Genomic DNA, 23,478 nt, shown 5'->3' with positions numbered 1-23,478 from the left:
CCAAACGCACTAACGGATGATGCACTCCATGCCTGCTGTACTGGATGCTTAAGAAATTTTTCGCGTATGTGCTTGCTTCACTGCAGATGTCATCATGTCATTATGCTGAAGGCGTAACATAATTAAAATAGAGTACGTTTATGAATTTCGCCGTATAGATACTTATTTTCTTCAGCTATAGTATCAGATACTTCCTAACCTAATGGGACGGCTTATGATAACGCAAATAACACGACATCATGATGTCTGGTAAATCAACTATTTCCGTACCAATTATAAATTATAAATGTTGGTCCATAGCATTGACTCTGTTTTGAATAATCATCAAACCATAGCCGAATTCATACACAATTAGGTGCGGAAATATTCCTCAGATTTGTAACAAACATCCCTTTGATTATTTCTCCATTTCCATAATTTGAGATTCGTGGTAAAGATTTTTTGGCAAATATGTTTTGACTGGCCTTCGAAAAATGTAATATCGCATCTTCTTGTCTGTTTTTTGCGTGCTTTGCATGAAATATTGTGAATTTTGTATAAATGGGTCAAAGTCGAATATGGTTGGTGTTACGTCAGGTGTCCCGCAGGGGTCCGTCCTAGGGCCTTTGCTGTTTTTGATCTATATAAATGACATAACGGGAAACATAGGCTCCCCTATGCGTTTATTCCTAGACGACTGTGTAGTGTACCGAGAAGTGAAAGATGTCGAGGATAGCCGCGCTTACAACGTGATTTGGACAACATTCAGCGGTGGTGTCACAAGTGGCACCTGACTTTAAACCTAAAAAAAAAAAAAACTGTACACATGTGTTTTAAGAAGAAAAGAAATGCCTTGAAAAGTGTTTACGCTATAGACGGGTACTCTTTGCAAACTGTTACTGAATTTAAGTATCTAGGTGTTTTCCTTACTCCGACCCTATGCTGGCATCTGCATGTTGATTTTATAGCTTCAAAAGCTTGTCGTATGTTGGCATTTCTGCGTAGAAACACCAAACAGTTCCCCCAAAGTTCACGAGAGCTATTATATAAAACCTACGTCAGAACGGTATTGGAATATGCATGCACTGTGGGGGACCCGCCAACAGCAATGGATAAAACAAAATTAGAAAAAGTACAGAGCCTGGCAGCTCGTTATGTTTCTGGAAATTACGCGAGACTTCAAAGTATGACAAATTTAAAAGAGTCCTTGGGGTGGGAATTGCTAGAACTAAGAAGGAAGAAGTTGCGGTTAAAGTTATTTCATAATATTTACTACAATCAAGCTAGGATACCCCGCGAGAAGTATTTACTTTCACCACACTACATATCGCAGCGACACGACCACAACCATAAAGTACGTGAATATCGCAGCAAAACTGAGTTGTTTAAGTTATCTTTCTTTCCCAAGACTATCCGGGAATGGAACGCCCTGCCTTCTGCAACAGTCAGTATTGTTGATAATGAAGCGTTTGCGAAGGCTTTGTGAAAATGTGTGGGCGCATGTATTAGTGTAAATTGGACGTTGTTACTTTGTTTTTCGCTTGCATTGTGATTTTTCCTGTATGTACCCCTCCACTGTAATGCCAGTAATGACAATGTGGATAAATAAATAAATAAATGCATGTGCTATTCATTTTTTTATGTTGTATCATTGCTATTTCACTGCGTTTAAGTGTAAACTTGCATTTCCATGATTACGCTCGCCACTGAGCATTGTACAGGTTTCTTGGGCTTTGTAAAGCTACTTTTGCAACTTTCATCTAGGAAACTACCCAGTCTTATCTCGAAGTAAAAAACTGACTTGAGCTGACTTGACTTGAAAGACGATAAACTTATTTGTGCCACCCTTCTCTGCGCTTCTACCGGTCAACGCTCCTCCTCTGCAGTCTCGTTACTCTCGTGAAGAATTAAATGCAAGTTAGTTCAATTCAAGCCATTTCTCCCGCCTTCACACGATTCGCACGCCATCTGTTGGTACAGCGCGCACCCCTTCAATTATTGTTTGTTTTTTCCTCTGCATACAACTAAACGAGCTTGACTTTTGTTCTTTTTATGTTTGCTTTTATCTCGCCTTTCTGCGCCATTTTAACGCGTTGTTCGTTTCATTCGCTACCGTAGAAACTAACCCAATGCCTACTCTTACAGAGGCCTGAAGCCAAATACAATTTTGTTCAGTTTAGAAGAATCACCCTTTGGTAACTTTCTCATCTTAATTACAGCCGCGAAAGACACAATTGCTTTATTCAAAGAATAAAGCAAATATCTTGCTTTATTCAAAGAATAAAGCAAGATACAATGAAAAACAAAATTTTCGGGCATGAGGGACGTAATATGGGCTCGCACTGAAACATAGTTGTCACCCGCCGCGATGGCTCAGCCGGATAAGGCGTTGCGCTGCTGAGCACGAGGTCGCGGTTTCGATTCGCGGCCGTGGCGGCCGCTTTTCTGATGGAGGCGAAAAGCAAAAACGCCCGTGTGTTCGATATTTCGGTGCACGTTAAAGGTCCCCAGGTGGTCAAAATTAGTGCGGAGCCCTACACTACGGCGCGGCTCATCGCCTGCGTTGCGTCGGCGCGTTAAACCCTATACGATCACTCAATCGAAACATAGTTGTCAGCGGGTTAAAGGGACCCGGAAACACTTCCGATAAACGCTTTTACTCTTTCTTTCGCGTCTGGAAGCATTGTGGAAGCTACAGTTGTCGCCAGCACGAAGTGGCACGGCGTGATTTGCTCGGCGGAGCAGATACGCCTTCAGTTTCTTCTTTGCTTTTGTGGCTTACTTTTTAAAGTGGCTATGGAATCCATTCATTGCTGCAACTAATAGCCGATACACCTCTGTAATGACGTAATTTCAGCGGTTGATGAAAGCCAAGACCGTGGAGGAGAGAAAAATATTTTCAGCAAGTTTCAAAGCCCTGGTGGGCCTAGAGCGGTAAATTTTTGACTGGGGTACTTTGCGACCCCCCCTCCCCCAGTCGAGGAACTGGATGTGAGGGTTGACTACGCTCTGCACGAATTTTAGACTTCGACAAAAGTTGAAGGAAGCGTCGCAGGGTGGCTTTAACTGAACGTTTGCATTCAATGGACACGATGAAACGGAAGTAGCTACAGGCCCACTGCAATCGTCCGGACATGCTTCTTGGCAGTGGCTTCTAGGTGGCTTCCATACAAGATTCTGTGACGTCATACAAAATACACCGGATAGTATTAGGAAGGTCGCCAAAACGTCATTTTTTTAAATTTCTTGATTATTTCTTTGAAGCTGGTGATAAGAGTGGAAAGGCGGCCACTAATTCACCTCTATAGGGGGTCCATAATCCTGCCGTAAATCCAACTGACAAAAACCGACGAATCCAATCTAAAGCACTGTGCGCGGGTCCTTAGCCCCGCCAATCCGAATCGGAGACACATCCATACTACGGAAATTTGTCGCTGCAATCGCGTGCCGCCATGGGCGCCACCAGAGCCTAGCCGCGTCTCCCTCCTTGGCTTGGCTAGTCGCATGGCTTCTTTTCGCTCTTGGAACCAAAATTAACAAAAAACTGTAATATTCTTTTTGTTGTTCGCCTTTCATGAGGCTCCTTTCGGAGCTCCGCTTTTCAAAGTATATAACTTTAAATACTCTGTTACATTATTATATTTGTATTTGCAGCCACGGGCTACTTTCGAACTTCTCGGTGAACCATACCAAGGACAAGTGGAACGTTCCCACCTGGCACACGACGGCCAAAGTTGATGGCAGCACACTCGCCGAAGCGCGGCTGGCCTATACAGTAGCGCCAGGTTTCCTTATAGTGTAAATTAGTAAGAAACTCTGTGGTTTCCAGATCACAGCGATCGCTTCCCTCTACAGGTGAAATAGTGGTTGTTGTGACAGGACAGTGTCAGTGCGTTATTCTGCCTTTCCATAACGTCACTCGGCCGGTGCCCCCATAAGCCGATACTGTGATACCAGGCAGCGTCGGATTTCTGTCACTAATTGATGGGATGGAACTGGGTTGGCAGTGCCGCCGCTTCGTACACGCGAATGAAAGGCGATACAAAACTTCTCACCCGTTTGCTGTTCAACGCACCGAGCATCAAACGATCCCAGGCAGTCACCGAAAGCGTTGACCTGTGGAGCTGTTTGCACGCAGCCGTAGTGTCGTCTCGCGGCAGTGAGAAAAACGGGAAACAGGTTGCTCGCTACTCCCCGCGAGCGAAACTGCCGGAGCACGTACTACATGCGCAGGGAGACGCGAAAGCGAGTGCGGCGGCAGATGCTCGATTTGGCTTCTTTTCCTCGTTGCGTTCTGTATACATAGATGTATGCGGACGGCGCGCAGGGCATCAGGATGTAGCGAGGAGTAGGTTGGGTTTCACAACTGGGCGAAATGTGCTGAAAGGACGCGGGCAAACTTGCGGCTCGTGTGGGCAACGATGGACTCTGCAATAAGGGCATGCCTTCGGAGAGAAGTTGTCATGTTTGTGTATTTGTATGTTTAATGTGAAGGGGACTAAACATTGGCAATATTGTTCTGTGCATTTACGCTCCGAGCCGCCACACGTGTAGCCAAGTTAGTCCCGAGCCTGTTTCTATTATGTGCTCCGTTTCGCATGTGCTTATAGGCATAGACATCAACGTTCGCTTGGGACTTATTGACGTCGATATTTGAATGCGTGCTAAATAAGCCGAATGTGCACTTTGTCGTCGTTCCGCAGTGTAATCGGCGCCTGCGGTGTATTATACCACGATGATAATGATTACGACTATCATCGACGCTGTGAGCCTGTGATTGGGCTGAGTGATGTAAGGAATGACCGCGGAATAATTTATTAAAGCGAAAGCTTCTTCAGTGGGACCGATGGCGTCCTGTCAAAAAACTAACGCATTTCCCCATAGACCGGTTGGTCGACCGAAAAGTTCTGATAACTTTCTCCAGACACACGGCGCGTGCCTGAAATCTGGGGTTCCATTCCGTCAAAACGGCTACTAGAAAGTCGCAAAAAAGGAACGCTTCTAGATAACGCATCAACCATGAAGAAAAAGCACAATAGTGCACCTTTATCTCATAAACCACCTATCAGCACTATACGCTTAGATCGTTCGTATAGATGCATTTACTTTTTGCGTGAAAAATCGCCGCATAAGTTCGTTTTCCGATTTACGTCTTTGAAGGTGCGAAAATTGATTGTACACACTTTAAACGACGCTGTGTTAGCTTTCGCGCTTCCCTCAGCGTTCTTGAGGGAAAAATGGTAATCTTTTGATATGGTTTCCCACGGAGGATTTTTTTTGTACAGGTAAAAGAAACCATCAGCGCGTCTCCCGGAAGCGTTTCAAGAGTCTAAAGCGGTACTGATATGCGACAACAGTTCTTATCGTGACGACTAACGCGTAAAACGTTGGAATTCCTTCAATAGATTTTCCCCAATTCAATTAATGTAATTTCTCCAAATAATACAGTTAACAGATTGAGGTAATTAGGGACGCGAAAACGGATGACATGAGCACAATCAACGAAACCACCGGACAATGTAAAGGCTTCTAAGAAATTGCGTGTGGTCATGGAAACGGAGCAGTTCTGAAATTAAGAAAAAACGCAGTATAAAAACGACGTCACACAAAAAGTATTCTACTGAATATGGAGAAAAAAAGCAGTAAACGAATCTTTATACTTAAAATATGCTAGGGGCATCGCTCCCTATCGGTGTGTTTGGCTTTATTTCTTATGTTTCTCTGCTTATGTAGGACGCGTGACGTGTAGAATAAAAGCAAATGGACGGCAATAATGCCAACAGAGCAGACAATGCTGAACCGAAGTAAATATGCCGGTATGATATAAGAACATACAGGGTATGGGGTGATGCGCTGAAGGTAGCAGGTCGTTGAAAAAAGTAACTTTCCTCCATAAAAAAACATTATCGACCATTTTGCTCTGTGAAGGTCGTTTTCCAGCGAAGTTGCATTCGTTGTGGGTGTTAACGCGGTGCATCCCGACGACTGGGTGCCGGACTTTCGTGTCTGCCGTCAGGCCGTTAACGAACCTCCGTCTGTCGCAAAATGTTGGAGCTCGAGCCGAAATTACGAGTGAGAAATTCTCTTTGCAACTTGACGTATGCGGCCTATAACCTTTTTAAGTTGCTCTTCACGGCATTCTCCGACTCGCGATATGCATAGTCGGTTCTCGCTCGTGGCTTACCGGGCCGTCTCGTGAGCGCACTCTTGAGACGCCGCATTAGCATCGGCACGCCGCTGACGATTACACTCGCGTTGTTGTTATCGGGCCCCATTCTCGTCGCAGTTTTTTTTTCTTTATGAAGAGGCTTCGCAGTGCAATGCGCAATGCGCAATGCGGGAAAGCCAGTTTACAAAAACAAGGCTTACACCGATCTTCGTAAGGTTGGCTTCCCTTCTAACTTGAGTGCATTGCTAGAGAGAGAGAGAAAATGACATTTATTGAAAATTTCCGGCGGGGAGGCGGGTCAGGCCACGCAGGGCTTCGCCACCCCCTGTCTATGTACTAAGCAGACCCCGAAGCTATGCCTGGGCACCGGTTCAGGCTACTCGGCGAGTCCCCTCCCGAAGGAGGGTCTCCTTTTCGCCTTTGCCGGGCCAGAGCAGCCTCGAGCCGCTGGACTGCCAGCAGTTGCCGCTCGTATTCGGGCGAGCTCACGAGTGAAAGACACAGTGCAGTGGGAAGCCCAAAAGAGCATTGCTAGAAATACATTCTTTAGGGGCAATCTAGGTCGTCTAACTATCAGAATGATTAGTCGAACAGGGATATATCGAACTCCAAGGGGATCGCGAAATAGTTCGATATATGGACAATTCGATATATAAAATATGCCTCTCAGGAGATTATCTGATAAATCTGCGAGAACTTTCAGTGAGAACTTTCCGAGTGAGAACTTTCCGAGTCTGTGGCAAGCGGTGGCTTACCGATTTTTTCTTCAAAGCATGGTAAATTCGAACCACAGCGCGACGACCACCGCTCTTTATTTAACATGAAAAAAAAAAAAAGCCTGTGAGAGTCACTTGCTTCTTCTACTGCGTCATAAAGTTGACCATGTTGTCTCCAAGTTTACGAACGCCGTCCAAATCAGAAAATGGGGCGTTGTACACTGTGCCACAAAAGTGGCGAATCTGAACACTGAAGTAATCTCGGCTACAGTGGCGGTTTGGAACGTTGTCAGGGACCCTAGTAAGGTCCGCTTCTTCAGCGGCGTTGATGTCCGCCAGAGCCTGCACATCGTCGTCAGCACTTACGAATTCGTGTGCCGTTGTGTCATTCGGAATGGCGCATATGGGAATTCCGAAAGCTTTCGAAATTCATTCTCGAGGCACTCCGCTCCGCCGTCATCGGTATTCGAACACCTCTCGTCTGGAGCCGCGCTGTCCAGGCGCCGAAGTCACTTTGCACACGACACGCTCCCGATCGGCCGGGCCGCGGCCGTGCTGCGATATCGCTCCAAAAAGTGTTGCGAGAAATTGCGAACACCTCTGCAACCGACACCTTTTCATCGGCCTGTACCGATCGAACAATGTCCGCTTTCGTCGCTAAATCTCAGTTCGCCCGTTTTGTCGTGACCCTGGGCCCGAAACGCTTGCCGCAGATGAAAAAAACACGCACCACGCCGCATCGGTACAACTGCGCGAGCCACCACCGGAAGCGCTCAAGCACGCAGAAAAAAAAAAAAAAAACATGCCAGAAGACAAGCGCTTCCGGTCGGTTTCTCCTCCTCCTAATTGCCGTTTGCACCCCATTACTCTTCACGTTCTCACTGCCGTGTGGCTGCCCCCATGCAAGCGTGCAAGCAGCAGGTGTTGAAGGCCATCTAAGAGACGCGACGCTACCTCCTTCTCCCCGAGCCTGGCAGCGCCCGCGATAAGGCATTATCCAACCCTTCAGGAGAAGCGCACTTGCAGAGCCACTTGCGGCGCAGTGTTCGATATATCGAATGTGCCCGTGATGGGAGTTCGATACACGCGTACAACAGCGCTATACTTTTGCATGGGATTTCCAAGGGGATTTTCAGACGTTTCGTTATAGAAAATAATCTGATATATCCATGTTCGATATATCCGTTTTTGACTGTAATAAATCAGCTACACTTAAGAGTAACGACACCGATGCACACCGGCCTCTCGCCAGCGTGGCCAGCTTTATGCGCCATGTTGCGGGAGGCCTTGGTGGGCGGAATCGGTCCGGGCGCCGCTTGGCAACCATGACAGCTGTGTTTACTTTTCGAGGCTTTCCAGGTAGGGCGCTGGTGTGACAGGACCAGGCTCGGTTACGCTAGCGTAACGCATCTGACGGCTCTAGGTTACGCTAGAGGCACTAAATAATCTACGCTTTACCAGTGGCTGTAGGTTACGCTAGGCCACTTTCGGTCTTTCGCAGCGGGAAGAGGAGCAGGCGTTTTCCACCTTCCGGCCGGTTGAAACAGCCCAGTACAGAGTAGTACGACATCGCTACTCTGTCTCGGGCTTAAAAACTCATTCTCACCGTGTCATACAGCCGCACTGCGCCCATGGGTAAGCAAATGTCACGTGACATGGTTATACCAATGGCCGCTGTCGGAGGCATCCAACGATGAGAGAAAAGAGTGCCGATACTCTGGAACATGACATAGTGGTTGTACGTCTTTACGAATGCCCTACGAATGCCCTAGCACTTTATCGGTGTAAGCTGGCTTTCCGACATTGAGTTTTTCCGCGCGGATGCCATAAAATCCCGCATACAAGCAATACACAGCGTCGCAGTAAAAGGCCTTCGTCAGGCAGTGGGCAAGCCGAAACATGTCGATGCCACGCGCCAGGCTTCGCTTTGGTGCTACAGAAACTTAGTGAACCCAGGCAAGACACGTGACGGCAAGATTCGTTCGGAAGGCGCAGAGAAGTCACTGCGCTCGCAGGCTTGGACGCGCTTCCTTGCCGCTGCGTTAGCTCGCTGCAATGCGCTTTTCCCGCGGCCGTGTAATCGTGGCTTGTGTTGGCCGACGAAGAACCTTGGACTTGGTGCTCACTGACTTTCATCCAAACTCAAATATTTTCTCTGCTGCATGATTTATAGCAAGTATTATATGGAGTTTTGGGATGCAATACTTCTGAACAAAGTAAACGTCAGTGCGCAAACCCAGAATGCGAAACAAACTTGTTACTCACGAACCAGGATGAAATGAGTACACCCCCTGCTAGATTTCTAATCGTTGCACAGGAGCAGTTGTGTACGGAATAACTCTGGCGTAATTCATGTTGTTAACTGAAAAGTACTAAAGGACTTGGCCGTTATGCCTAAAGCACATTCACTGTCCACGCAAAAATGTTCGGATGATTTTTCCGAGACGAAGAAAAAATTTAGATATTTGTAAACGTCGGCGGGCCAAGTTCCACAATAGGCGTAAAGAACAGGGAGGTTTGCGACTTGAGCTGTCGCAATTCAGAACTTTTCAAATAAGGTGGCAGGTTGAGAGCTTGTTCTAGTTACTGGTGCATACCCGGCATTTAACGGTAAACAGTATTAATTTTCTGCTTAGCTGACGGACGTTCACACATTCTTGGGATTTTAAAATTCCTAGGTCTTAGGACACGTCCAGTGTCATTTTTTTCTTTGTGCGAACATGCAGGGACCATTCGTGAGAGAGGTTGCATATTGCGTACAACGATTTATCCCGTAACGACGACAGATTTTGATCGTTGTCGACATTAGTTGCCATGGATGAGTGGCCTGATGGATGCAGTGGCTTAAAGCGGTCATGAAGACCATAGAGTTTCATACATATACTATAGTTCATATCACAAGCTAGCTGCAGTGCAGTGGAGGCTACATTGTTATCAATAGTGGGCCCACTGAGGGCGCCTAATTCGCCGTGAAGGGGGTCCTGAAAGACACTCCCTTTCCTCTCTCGGCAAGTGGCACCGCAAGGCCCCGGCGCCTTTTGTCGCTTCTTTCGCGGTGAGTTAGGCGCCCTGAGGGGGACAACAATGTAGCCTACACAGTGCTGCAGCTAGCTTGTGATATGAACTATAGAGTGAAATCTGGCGCTGCAATCGCGGGCCACCTAAGGGGCCTTAGGGCCACCGTGGGCGCCGCCATTGCAGCTAGCGACGTCCTTCGCCTACTTGGCTTGGCTAGCCATATGGTTTCTTTTTTTGTCTCGAAGCTGAAATCAACAAGAAAGCATACCATTTTTTCTTGCTCATCGTGCATGAATATTCTAAATAATCACTGACATAAATTTTTCGGTGATTCACTTTTATAATACGAAAATAAGTTTAAATAATCGTTTACAATAATATTTTTGCCTTCTTATCAGTGAGAGGTAGCTTTCCCGCCTGTTCATGAGCCATGCCAAGGACAAGTGGAGCTTGTCTGCCCGGTACAAGACGGAACATGACGGTGCGACTCCCCTAGACAGTGGCGCCAGGCTTCCCTCTAGTATATATCAGTATGAAACTCTATAATGAAGACAAACTACAAATTTGTTTAATTAAAAAAAACTATAATTAGCAATCCAAATAATCGGAACCCAAATATATTTAGAATTAAAGAAATGCTAAACAAAATAGCAAAACAGGTCAAAATAACGTTAACTTACATTAAAGGTCACAGTGGCAATGTCGGTAACGAAATAGCGGACGAAATGGCTAAAAAAGCAGCAAAATATGGCGAAAAAATTGACTGGCCTATTTCACTACAGTTTATCAAAAAACAGCTCAATATTTACCTAAGAAAACATTGGAATGTTGAGTGGCAACAAGAAGGAAATGAAAGCTACACATTCCAATGGATAAAGAATATTCACAAAATTCCGGACCACTTTCCCACCAATTATTACACGTCACAGTTTATCACTGGACACGGTAGATTTCCGTTTTATTTTCATAGGTTCGCTATTGCAAATAATAACACATGTAAATGCAACCTACCAGCAGACAGTTTTGATCACTATTTACAGGACTGCCCAATAACAAACAAACACGGAGAACAACTTCTTGATATCCATAGAAATTATCTCGTAAGAAGGAAACCGGAGCTAATAAAACATACAAAAACATTAAAAATTTTAGAACAAATGACAATACTAATTAACGCTAATGTTCAACAATACTAACCCGTCAAATATTTTGTCGCAATTTCACTCACACGCAGAAACAAAGCCAGCGGCAAATAACGCAATAAAAGTCTTTAGATCTTTTGTATTTATCATTGTTCTTTAGTAAGTCATTTTCTGCGTAATTATCTTGTTTAATTACCTTTTTACATTTTTACAATTTTAAATCCATACATTCATTTTCAATGTATTTATTTTCCCGTTATACCTCGGTGGAACGGGAAGGGTTTCAGTTCTTGAGCCTGTTTTAATAAAGTCTCGGGTAACCCACGCAAGTTCATTCTATCGCCAACCATAAAGGCATCCTTTAACCGAAAAGACGTAAGGCAATGTTTTTTTTTTTCGAATCTCGCGTTACAAGGTCTCAGCAGTGACGTAATATGGGCCGGCACTAAAGACATAGTTATCGGTGCGTTAACTGCACGTTAGCATTTAAGTGACGCGATCAGACGTAACTGGATACATTACTGCATTCACACAATCATGCCTCTTTCCGGGGCCCGCAAACAATTCGCCGTGACGTCATAAGGACCGGGTTAGAAAGTGGTTGGTGAGTCGCCACTGCCTCAGCCGTTTTCCTAAGCATAGTTGCGGGAGGACTGCGGTTAAAATCACCGTCATTATTACTAGGACAAAAAAAGGCTTCGAACGAACCATGCAAACTTGTATCTTGCCTCCACCGCTCTGTTAAAGGACCCTGCAGCACTTACCACCGACTACTCGGAATGAGGTAAAGTCTATTGTCCCAGCAATCTCCTCCCGCAGGAATTATGAGAATCCGTTCACTATCACCGGAACTGCGCGCGATGAGAAATCGCGCATAATTGCTCCCTCTCAACTCGACCGCGGACAACAAGTCTAGGTGGTGTTGCTCACGGCGTTTTCTTTGGCGGCCTTCGATATATCACAGGCCGGGGAGTTTTCTCCTTTTCTCCGCAACGTAGAGGGGTCTATTTCCGGTCTGGTGCCACAAAAAAGCAGGCATGGCTGCCTACTCGCAAGCAAGCGCTGAGGCTGGTAGGGCGTTTTTGAAGCAATAAACGTTTGCTGTCGAGTGGTCTCGTTCAAAGTGGACTAATGAGTTCGTCTCTCAAACTCCGCGTGCACTCAAGACACAAAAGAAACTCCAAAACTGTGCGTACAGGTTCAGGCACAGAAGAGGTTGTTACACAGCGCCGACGACGGCGGATCGTCACAGGAAATGCAGGAAACAAGCCGCGAAGTTGACCAGCGACAGCCAATAGGACAGCCATGGCCCCCATGACGTCGTTTAGGCCATGCCAGGGGTGCATAATGAGGAAAATTGAAGGGAGCGCGGTTGGTTTTTACGCGTCTTTCACAGCGTTTTGCGCGCTCACCGCTTCACTTGCCCGTGTAATATTTGGTTCAGGTATTCCTGGCAGTGTAAGTTAAACTTCGCGCAGGTTTACTTGCACTGCTCAAAAAGTGTTGCAGGGTCCCTTTAAAGGGGCCACGAAAAGAAAATGCAAGTTTGGTTCGCTAAAAAAAGATGGCTTTGTCATAAAACAACGTTATCGCAAACTGCGAACAGACGAAGCAGTGACGGCTCCACAGCCTCTTTCAGTGTGACGTCACATAATTTTGTTTGTGCGATTGGCGCCCCACGACCAAACCCACCGCCACGACAGATGTGGTCGATTATAGCTGGGCCAGATCTGGTTCCGTTTGAGCGTATCGCTCGAGTACTAACGTGCAGTTAAAGGACTGATAACTAAGTTTTTATCGCTGTCCAACCTTACCATACTCCTGCCCATATTACGCCGCTGTGGCGTGAAATTTGAATTTCCCAATATTTCTTGCGTCTTTTTTTCGACTGGAAAAACAATCTTCGGGGCTGGATTGCAGCTGAGCGAGTTAACAAACGGCAGGTCCTTGAAGATGAAGACTTTTAAAAAGAAGTAATGGCATTTACCAACAGAACACTAACCAGTTAGTTGTCCCAGCATCCAATAGGTACTTAGTGCTTTTACTAACTGGCCATGCAGAACCTAGTAAAAAGCTACGCAAGAGAATGTGGATGACCTGAGCGCGCAGAACGACATAGAGACTATCAACACGCACATATCACACTAAGACAACAAATAAAACGACCAAGAAAACCAACGAAACGCATGGGGAGAGCGGGAATAACTTAGCTACACTAGAAAGTACATCCGCTCCTATTGCTTTTATATTCAGCGGTAGAAAGTCCTCTTACAGAGTCGTTAGGCCTTGTCGCAAAAATAAAATATTTTAGCAATAATTTTGGAAATATGCATTTTAATATGAGCCTACAAAAGTCAGCATGTGGCTTTGCAACGACTTTTTAATCGTAAGGGCGGAGTGGGAAAAGGGCTGTGGTTATTATGTTCATCAACGCACAATTTCGTTACTATCAATTATTGTTAGTATCAAACAAGCAGCAGTTACTAAGTGCACGGTCTAGATTAGAAACAATAGTATGTAGGGTCCATACTTAGTGGCAGGACTTACGTGCCCTTCTGCGGGGTAGTCAAGTTCGTAACAAGTTAGTAAAAACTACCCGTTACTCCCGTTTTACTACCCATTTTGTTAAGAGTGAACCAGGTTTCATTTTGGCTCCGTGGGTCAGAGAAAATACAACTTCGTTTAATTTGAAAGAACTAGGATTCAGTATCTCACTCAGCTCCATTGCAGCCACAAAATACGTTTTTTTAATAAAAAAAAAGGCAAGAAGTATTTAAAAACTTTCAAATTTTGCGCCAGAATGACGTGTTATGAGCAAGAATGACGTCATACGGGCCAACAATAAAACATAATTTTCAGTGCGTTAACTGCACGTTAGCATTCAAGTGATGCGGCCAAATGAAACTAGAGGCCCCATTACAGACGTCCAGTCATGTGTCGTCGCGACAGGTCAGTTAGGCGGCCGCCAATCGCACAAACAAGGTTCCGTGACGTCGTAGTAAAGCTGCGGGAAATTGGCTAAGCGGTCGCGGCTGCTTCACACATTTTCTTTAATATCTCCGTTACTTGTTCAAAGATAGCGATGATATTGGTATCATTGTTATCGGGACTAAGCAGTCTTTCTAACAAACCCAACTTGCATTTTGGCTCCTTGGGTCCTTTAAGGACAGCACCGGTGTAGCCGGGTATACTCACAAGGAGTTCGTATCGCGGAAAGAGGCGAACCCGGCGGTCGTCGATGATCATGAGCTTAGACGACTCCGATACTCGCACCACGCCCGGCAGGAGTGCGTGGCGACTGAAACCCGGGCTGCGGCCGTAGTAGAACTCCTCGACACGTTCCACGCCTGGGTGCCTGACGGTGTTGGCCGTGACGCGCACAGCATTGGAAGGCCACGGGAAGCCCGCCTGGTGCGACACCCACGAGAACGTCACTCCCGAAGAGTGCGCCTGCGCGTGGAGTGGGCCGCAGACAGTGTGCACCAAATTTTTCGCAGGTGTAAGTGAGGAAATGAGCAAACACAAGCAGATAACTTTTGCTGCTCCACGCAATGGGCATTGTACGGAAAATCAAGAAACCAACAAGGTGACGTGAGTAAAAAAAAGTTGCAAAGGTTGGGCGATTTTAATGATTTAAGATGCATTTAAGAAGATATATTGATTTAAGAAGATATATTGCTTCGCGATCTGCAAAGTATAGCTCGCCATAGGTACCGCGCATGGAGACCATATGCGCGAAGTGGCACGGTGTTGCGTATATACGTCACGGTCATTCACAAGCCTATGGTTGCACTCCGGGATTTTTCACAGAGTTTTTTGTAGAAGCTCTTCGTGGCCACAGAGTTGCCCCCCTTCTTCACTATCCCGTGTGCCGTTTTCGATGGGGTGTTACGAATTGGCTGGGACGGACCGGCCGGCAATCGTTGCGAGCGCCGCATACACCGATCATCCCTATCATCCAGCCTGGGCGGAGAGGCGTTCAGGTCCCGTCAGGTTTTTAAAGACGATAGTCTTTCTTGGGCTACTTGAACGCAGAAATTTTGGTTTTTCTGTCTGTCTGTACCTCGATTCAGCTGACCGGCCACAGTTAAATAGCATGTGAGTAAGATATTTATATATTCTCAACCATTCGTATAAGCACCTACATCTGATTTCAGTGTTCATACTTGTGAACATTGTTGAAGAAAAACAAGACACTACGCAGATCTGCGGTATAAAATCAATACATAAGGGATATTTGCAGTGTTGCTTTATTAAAAAATACATGGATGCTTGATTTTTGCAATAGCAAATGAAATACTACATCCGTTGTGTTCACGGAGCAATCTTGCTCCGTGGTTGTGTTACACCGTCGCCTGTTGTCGCCCGCGCCACAAGAGCTCCTGGCGGCATTCCAGGTTGTTCAACCGTAATGAAAGGTTCTAGTAGATGGCGCGTGGCCACAACGCGTGGATTAGGGTGCCTGGATGCACGCGCTCGCCCCCGCTGGGGAGCGCTGGGAGCGGCGGGGAGAGTGTGCATCCAGGCACCATAGCGTGAAGGACCACATAGTGGAGCAGTGGACCCCGGTAAACTTGAATGGATTTACGCGGAAGGGCCGCCAGACCAGTAACGTTTTGCAACGCCATTTGCAACGAAGTGAGCAGATGCACGTCGCCATAGAGGCGCCTGCGGAAACAGCGTGACATCAGCTGCAACGGCTGCACAAGCGGTGCGGACAGGTTCCAGCCAGTGGCCGCGATTTCATGTTCTAACAATGTAGCGTCACTTTCGAAAACACGATGCAGTATGATGCAGGCACAAAAGACACGGCGTCCAACGAGACCAGGCCCTCGTCTTCATTTATGCTGACTTAGCTCACGAAGTGGCTCGAGTTGGGGGCGCAAGTTGGCATCTTCGCCGTGGGAGGGGCCGATGCGTTGAAGGAAATTTGAAAGGGGTCGGCATTGAGAGAAATTAGTCTACGATCGGTCAAGGGGACACGTCAGGGTTGTGAAATCTGGGTAGAAACCAAGCACGGAATCATTTTGGCAGAATAGAAGTAGTCTAGAGAATTTTTAGCCCCGAGTGGTGCATGAATTATTTCGTCTGTAACTTTAGCTGTACGTACGTTTGGTTTGTAGGATACTTTCTTACCTTCTACAGATATAACCGGTCATTGTCCTGGGTGGCTCACGACTTTGTCAAGTTGCCCTTGTCGGCGGGGATGGTGGCAATGCGCAATCTCTTCCAGGTTCTGGAAGTGCTCGTATCTGATTTATCATGTTTTACCCTTCTACAAAGACAACTTCGGTGGGATTACAATCGATTTTAGGCTAGTTTAGTTTCTAGCTACAAATTGACTTTCTGGACGACTTTCTCTTCTGGGGATCGCGAGATTCATGCGAACCTCTTTTGGCTAGTTTTTCGTCACGGTCGCTCTCACGCCGACGGATTCGCCTTGCCCTGCGAGGGAAGTGCTTTTTCCCAGAACCGGTTCTCGCACAATAATCCCACCGCATTAGCGCCGCGAGTGGGGAAGTCTTTTGGGAAGTTTCCGGACACACGGCCAGGCCAGAGAGGAGCGCGTGCGCGCCGAGTCTAGCCCGGCGATGGTGTACTATAGTTGTTGTTGTTGCAAACTTTATTAGAAAGGAAGGCCAAAGGCCAGGTGGGAGTGGGGGGGGGGGGGGGGGGGGGGGAGGGAAGGGAGGACGGAGCACTGTTCTTATAATGCCGGCTTCAAGGGTTCTCTTCAGGAGTCGTGCAGACCACTGCTATTCGCCCCGAGCGCGAACATAGTCGGCCCCTGGCGGCGGCGGGACGAACCGCTCCTAGTGTGGATGGCGCTCTCGCGTCGTCTGCTTTTTCACGTTGCGTGCGGCGCAAGACGCGTGCTGCACACGACAAAACAACCAATATGTGTGCTCGTTTGGCAGTAAGCAATGACATAGTTACCTCTGCTTGCGCATTTCCTCTAGAAACGCAATAATCAGCGGCCGTTGCGGGTTAATGCGCTGGTTTAATTCCACGAAACATCTTCGCCGTGGTCACCGCTTGAGTGTGAAACGTGTTATAAACATTGCTTCCACACATTGCACTTTTCGTATTGTTGAGTGCAGTCGTCTGCCGTTTCGGGAACGTCGAAGGGTGCTTTTTGAAGGTGGCGTGGTGATTATTTAAAGTACAAAAGTTTAGTACGCGAAACGGGTAAGAAGCGACAAGACCTGTGCATGCACGTGCAAATTCCACACCCTTGTAAAATTGCGCTGTGTCCTTATAGAAAGAAGAAACAAACAAAAACATTTACACTGCACACGACCCGTGCGCTATTGACCATACATTACCGGACACGTATTTTACATCCGCAAGCGCCTGTGTGATCGTGTCCTTCCCGTGCCTTTTCTAAAATAAATACCATTTTTGGACAGTCGTTGTTTATACTAAGGAGGAGGAATAAACATTTATTCAACTGTATCGAGTTGCTAATTTTACGTATTATTTAAAATACGTTTCTATGGATGCGCAAGAGTATTTAGGGGGGATTTTTCGGTAAAATTAAGCAGTTGTGAGTTTGCGTCTGTCATGTGGCATTCTGTGTGTCATTTTCATATACCGACATGAATCACCTTGTCCAGAAGCGTGTCTCACTCAGCATAACCAAATGCCTAATATGGTCACCTCTTAACCTTTTATGTGGACCTAAGTTTAAAGAAAGAGGAGAAAACGCGTAATATAATGCACGTTGTTGCCCACATGTGTGAGGGGTGTACGTGTGCCATGACTCATTGTTTTTGTTTTTTAATTTTTTCCCACAACGCTTGCTTTCAATACAATTTTGAAAAAGGCGAGCCACAATTCCTGGACAATTTGGGACCAAAGGGGGGTTAATCAGTTTTGAAAATACGTGTTAAAATACTGCTTTTTCACCGCTACAGAACACGACGCCTAGTTTAGTTTCGATTCTAAGTAATAGTGATAACCATAGTTTGGCTTTTCGCGTTACATGCATTCTCTTCTCGCTGCTCTTGCAACGTTGGCAGGACGCCCCCCCCCCCCCCCCCCCCCCCCCCCCCCCTCCCTTTCCCGAAAAAAAAAACGAAATGCACAGAATTTTATTTTTTAACCAATCCTCAAGAAGTAAATGCCAAGACAAAGGCGATATTCTGTTTACAAAACAAAGTAGTTACCGGGAACCCGTTGCGCTGATTCGCAACGAGAAATAAAAAGGAAATGTTTTACTACATCTGCAACAGCGCAACTTCATTTATTGCCATCTTTAGGGTTCGTAAGCGACCTTATACGCAAGAATGCAAACACATCTCGCTGTTGCAGGCACCTGTTAGATTTTAAAAGGAACGCAAATGGTCAACAGAGCAGCCGTAACAGAAAATTTGTGCTCACTGTGAGGTCCCAGAAGCTTGGTTTGTACACTGTAAACCTGCTTGTCACTTTGCGAAAACCTAGCTAAACATGACAAGTTGATTGTACTGCGTGCGTTGACAATTCAATTCGCAAGTTCACTTGCGACGAAAGCCGTAAATAAGTGATCCGAAACCGTTATTCATCAAACCTTTCTTCAGAGTCGCTAAAATTTCATTTGAAAGACCCGTTAGAGTGGTTACATTTATATATCTGCGCTGATCAAAATTCAGTAATCTTATGTTGCCTTTTCAACGCACAAAAAATATCGTAAGCTCTTAGAAAGAATTTCGGGGCAGTTAAGTATAGTGTTACCATTTCAGGGCATCCCACAAATGCAAGAATGCGTCATGCTACCAGTGAAAGCGATTGAGATTGCCTTTGTAAAAGAGATCGAGGCTTCGTGATTTGTTTCTATTTATGCTTTTATTGAAGGCTCAAAGCCATAGTCTGGAAAGATCGACCTTGCTACGAGCCACAGCGTACAAGTTCATTGTCACAATCACGGCCATTCTGAGATTCCCGATGAGTCGTCGCTTTTTTTTTTTTTTTGGCGTAGTAATGAAAACTGACTGCCGCTTCCATGGTATACATTGAACGTTGAGGAACCGAACTACAGCATACCACTCTTGTTTACACCTTTCGTGCGCACATACGGCGAGAAAAAGGCACGAAGCGCGCCCACAGTGTGCATTCTTACGGGCCGCTCAGCGGAGCATCCACACTAGCAGCGCGACGCTGTCGCCACCTACATGTCGAGCTCGCGGCGAATATTGCCCGTACTAGGCCGCTCTTTGTGGCATAAATGGCGATTTCGAAGAGTGTGTCGTGTGAGAGGGATGTTGGGTCGATGTAGGTAGAGGTGTCGTGGTGTGGGGGAGTGAATGTACGAAATCGAGAAAACTTGGGGCAGTGCTCATACCACAAGTTGCAAACAGCACTGTGGAGGCTAGATTGTTGTCAATAGAGCGCCAACTCAGGGCGCCTAATTCACCATGAAGGGGGTTTTGAAAGGGCCTTTCAGTCTCCCCTCTGGGCAGGTGGAACCGCAATGCCCCCGCGGCAGTGATTCTCTCTTTTCTTCGCGGGGAGTTATGCGCCCTCAGTGGGCGCTCTATTGACAACAATGTAGTCTCCACAGTGCTGCATACAGCATGTGGTATGAACTTTTTTTTATAGAAGAGGGGGTGAGGGAGGTGTGTCATCCGGGGCTGGTCCAGGGGGCGGGGGGGGGGGGGGCGGATTCTATGATTTTACGTTGCGATCGAAAGTTCTGCTGGGGAGCTCCTACCCTAAGCAGCGCCCCTGGGGGCCGTTGCTATCCAGTCGGCTTTAGAGGTTTTATTTGTTGAATTCATATTTATTTATTGCATTAAATGTTCTTCTTTCTTTATTTTATGGCATACATTTTCACAAAACACATTAAATGACTCTTCAATTTAAAATAGTGGCACTGGCTGCAACAGGAGTTCTCCGGGGAACGCCTGCATGTGCTCCTCAGCTCCGTACTATTCATCGCAAGAGGACCCGCGCTCTCCATTGGTTTGTCGCCCGCACGACACACTTCCATCTTCTAGAACACTCCATGCCGGAAGCAGGAGGGCAGTGAGCACGCTGTCGTGACTTCAGGGACGCGTCATGCGCGGACTTTTCAGCGAGCTACTCTTGGCTTGCGGAACGCGTGTTCAACGACGTTTCGGCGGCTGGTGCTCGCAGGGCATGTTTGCTGAATGCGTATGACTGCGTGGCGAGGTGGGATGAATAAAAACCCCGGACAATTTTAAGCAGACGGAACCGTTTTGTCATGTTATTGCCGTGTCCTTTTTTTTTTTTTTTTTTTTTCAGAACAGAAGTGTCTTCTTCACTGAGTTGGACGGCTGTCAGGTTGGTCACGAAACTTCGATTCGGGGAGCTTTGGGGGAACTCCGGTCAAAGAAATAAGAGATTCTTATTTGGCGTGGCCCGGTTTATGTCTGCAGCCGACGTCGCTACAGTGTCTGCGAGTGCATGAACAGAAGACATTAATTCAGGAAAGCGCTGCTTTGTTCTTGACGCTCGGTGAAGCATAAGGTGTCTTTTTTCCCAGTGACGTCGCAATCGTGAACGGAAACGTTGACGGGCCGTCATTCTGCTTTTGCGACGATTTCCGCACCCAGGGATGTCGCCGCCGGTCACGTTAGGCGGAGGCTTTGAAGGACTGCGTTTTTTTATTTGCAGGTACAGTTGCGGTCTGGGAACGTTTTTAACACCGAGATGCCTACCTGGACTCGTAATAGCGCTTGACGATCTGCATGGTTCCACGGACGAATGCTTGGCTGATCAACTTACAGGTAAATGTTTGACAAGGGTCTGTTTGGTTAGGAACTAAATCCTCTTCATCGAGTTAGCCAAGTAGCGACAACGATTGATGTGCCGGCGCGCGCTGCTATTGGCTCCACCGAGGGGGTTCCGGTTGCGCCCTGCGTTTCCTGTTCCGGTCCGCCATGAACGCTCAAGCTAGGCTCCGAAGGGGAAGCGGATCTCGTTGTTTGTGTGCGCCAGTCGTAGTCGCCGGTGGTTTTGCAGCACTGTTCAGGTGGGTATTTCATTTCGCTTATGGTCTGTTTTTACCACAGGGAATGAAACTTACGAGATGACGGGCAGTTTTGCATTTGAGTACACGACACTGCCGGGTGAAGGCAAGGCTTTGTTTGCTGCGCCGCTCGGCAAGCTACGTGCCGAACGCAGAAAAGCTTGGATGCGTAAGGTAGGATTAAAAGCCGTTAATCTTACCAAATGGGGCAAACTATGCCAACTGAATTCATATCTTACTGCAGCAGCCAAGTGCTGCTGCACGGCTGCAACGCAGCTCATGCGTGTGTGTGCATGTGATAGCCGTGTTGACCACGACCGCCTTGTGATTGTGCGCAAAACTTGGATTGTGAATGTGTGTCAGGCAAGCTTGCGTCAGTACAGATGATCGTTTGCACCAAGGTTTTACAGATAAACTTTCCCAACTTTCCCGCTGAGGAAGGTTCAACTAGCAACAGAGAAAAGTAAGTTCAATACAATGATCGCCGAATAACTTTTCATAATTGTGTAAATTGTTGCTGGTATAACATATAATGTAAGCGGGCCAGTTCGTACATAGCGATGTGTCTGTGTGCTTCTTTGTTGTATTTTTTTTTCTCGCGCTGTTGGACATCTCCACAGTTCATTGAAATGCCGCTTCACTGTATATCGATAAAAAAATCGAAATCAAGACGGTGCGGCCGTCCATATTTGTTCAATCTTGTAGGCAACATTGGTGATTTGTTAAACGAAATGCATGACTTTTGTTAAACAACATATTCTAATGCATCTTTGTGCGCACAGCGATTAACAGCTACAGTACCATGCCCGCGGCATTTCGTGCCCCATATTCGCTTCTAAAGCTCTTTAGTGTTATGCGATTTTCTGTCATAATTTGTGCTGAAGATAATAAGTCCGTTGGTCGTGTTTGGCTCCATTCATTGCACATTACTCGATAATTAGCTTAATGTGACGCTGGAAAAACTTACTCGCTAACTGAGAAGGTAAATTAGAAGCCCTCTGCGTAAAACATATTTTTCGTGTAAGACGGTTTCCCTAGCTCTCTGAAAAAATTGAAATGTCCCAAGATTTCGAATGTCAGCACGCGTGGTAAATAAAGTACAGCTACGTAGGTACGTCTTGGAGAAAAATCTGAGGTACGCGGAACACGGTCAACATTAGGGAGAAACATGAGCAAGAAAACAAACGTACATTGTACGCAGCAACTAATATAATAATACACAGAAAAGTAACTGAAATTTATGCTGGAATCACGCTTATCTGTATTCCTTATAAGGTGGCCGATAAGTACTGCCTCCGGAGAATAATACTATAACAGACAGCATTATTGCTTTGTTAGGCTAGATTTTATGTAGCTACCCTAACCATAACATCATTGAGGGCGCGTAGTCGCAAAACGAGCAAGGCTTTAATTGGCACTAGTTTTGGGAGTAGACGTTCAAGAAATAAATACCGAACAGTGCGGGGCTTTATATTGCGAAACATGTATTTACCGGGACAAGTGTTTTATATCTTCCCATTGTTTACAAATGAGAAACTTGTGTATGTAGAGTTATTGCCGCGCTGTTATTTTCCACGTAGAGGCATTGCACATTCTAATACATAAACTGTTCCTAACTTCTCAATGCTGAACTCGAAGACAGCATTAAATAGAACCATAAGAAGTCCCTAACCTGCCAATTTTTCTCGAAAGGCTCACTAAATAAAAAAAATGGACTCGCGATGTATAAAACGGAATTCGCCGATCACGCTTTAGCCCCAGTTGATAAAGCGGCCTGAGCCAGTGTTATCTAAGGATGAGAAACCTAAAACCATCGCTATTTGAGTGAGTCGCCACCCAAGTTCTGTTGCTCCGCCACACTACGCGAATATTCAGGGTGCAAGCACAAACAATGGTGAGTCAGCGTGTTATTGAGGACTTGATTCCTTTCTTGTAGTTGTTGCTCAAATTAATAAAGTTCCCGATACATTCTACAATGCATAGCTGATTAAGAGACTTCACGCTACTGCAAAGACTCAGCGCGCGACGCGGCCGACGTACGGGGAGTACGAGCAGCTGCGGCGGGTTAAGAAGATCGGACAGCGCTCGCAGACGACGCGAGGGGAGCAGGAGAGGGGTGGAGAGGAGGAACGTATCTCTACTTGGTTAAAAGCCGATGAAGGGACTTTATTGGGAACGTACAAGTGTGAAATGAAAGAACAAACTTTATTTAAAAGCTCGAGCGAAGAGCCCAAGGTTCCGGACCAGCCCGGTTTCTTCCTCAATGGTGACTGGGGCCACCGCTCAGGACGACGCCGAGCTGGTTTCGAAATGTCGGATTTCTTGTTTGCCCCGGATCTGAATCTGGTACCGGTGAGTAGAACCCCACGATGCTCCTAAATTATCCGGACGAGGAACTCGATCGTCGGTGTCAAACAACTATCCTGCATGCTCGTTTTGATGCTTACTATTGAGAAATAAATACGAATGAGCCGACGCCCT

General features: G+C 46.4%; 1 pseudogene across 1 annotated transcript in view; it reads right to left on the bottom strand.

Moving 5' to 3' along the window:
• Positions 1-23,478, bottom strand: part of LOC144172347 (uncharacterized) — a 58,077-nt pseudogene that overhangs the window by 33,217 nt on the left and 1,382 nt on the right. Inside the window, exon 3 of the transcript XR_013323003.1 lies at positions 14,220-14,474. The product of XR_013323003.1 is annotated as an uncharacterized LOC144172347 (transcript). The remainder of the gene's footprint in view (positions 1-14,219; positions 14,475-23,478) is intronic.

Source organism: Haemaphysalis longicornis, unplaced genomic scaffold (assembly GCF_048455015.1).
Source record: "Haemaphysalis longicornis isolate Haplotype H1 unplaced genomic scaffold, Haemaphysalis longicornis Haplotype H1 scaffold_20, whole genome shotgun sequence".
In the NCBI taxonomy this organism is placed as follows: Eukaryota; Metazoa; Arthropoda; class Arachnida; order Ixodida; family Ixodidae; genus Haemaphysalis; species Haemaphysalis longicornis.
The sequence above is the reverse complement of the archived record's forward strand: the minus strand, read 5'-3'. Positions and strand labels throughout refer to the sequence as shown.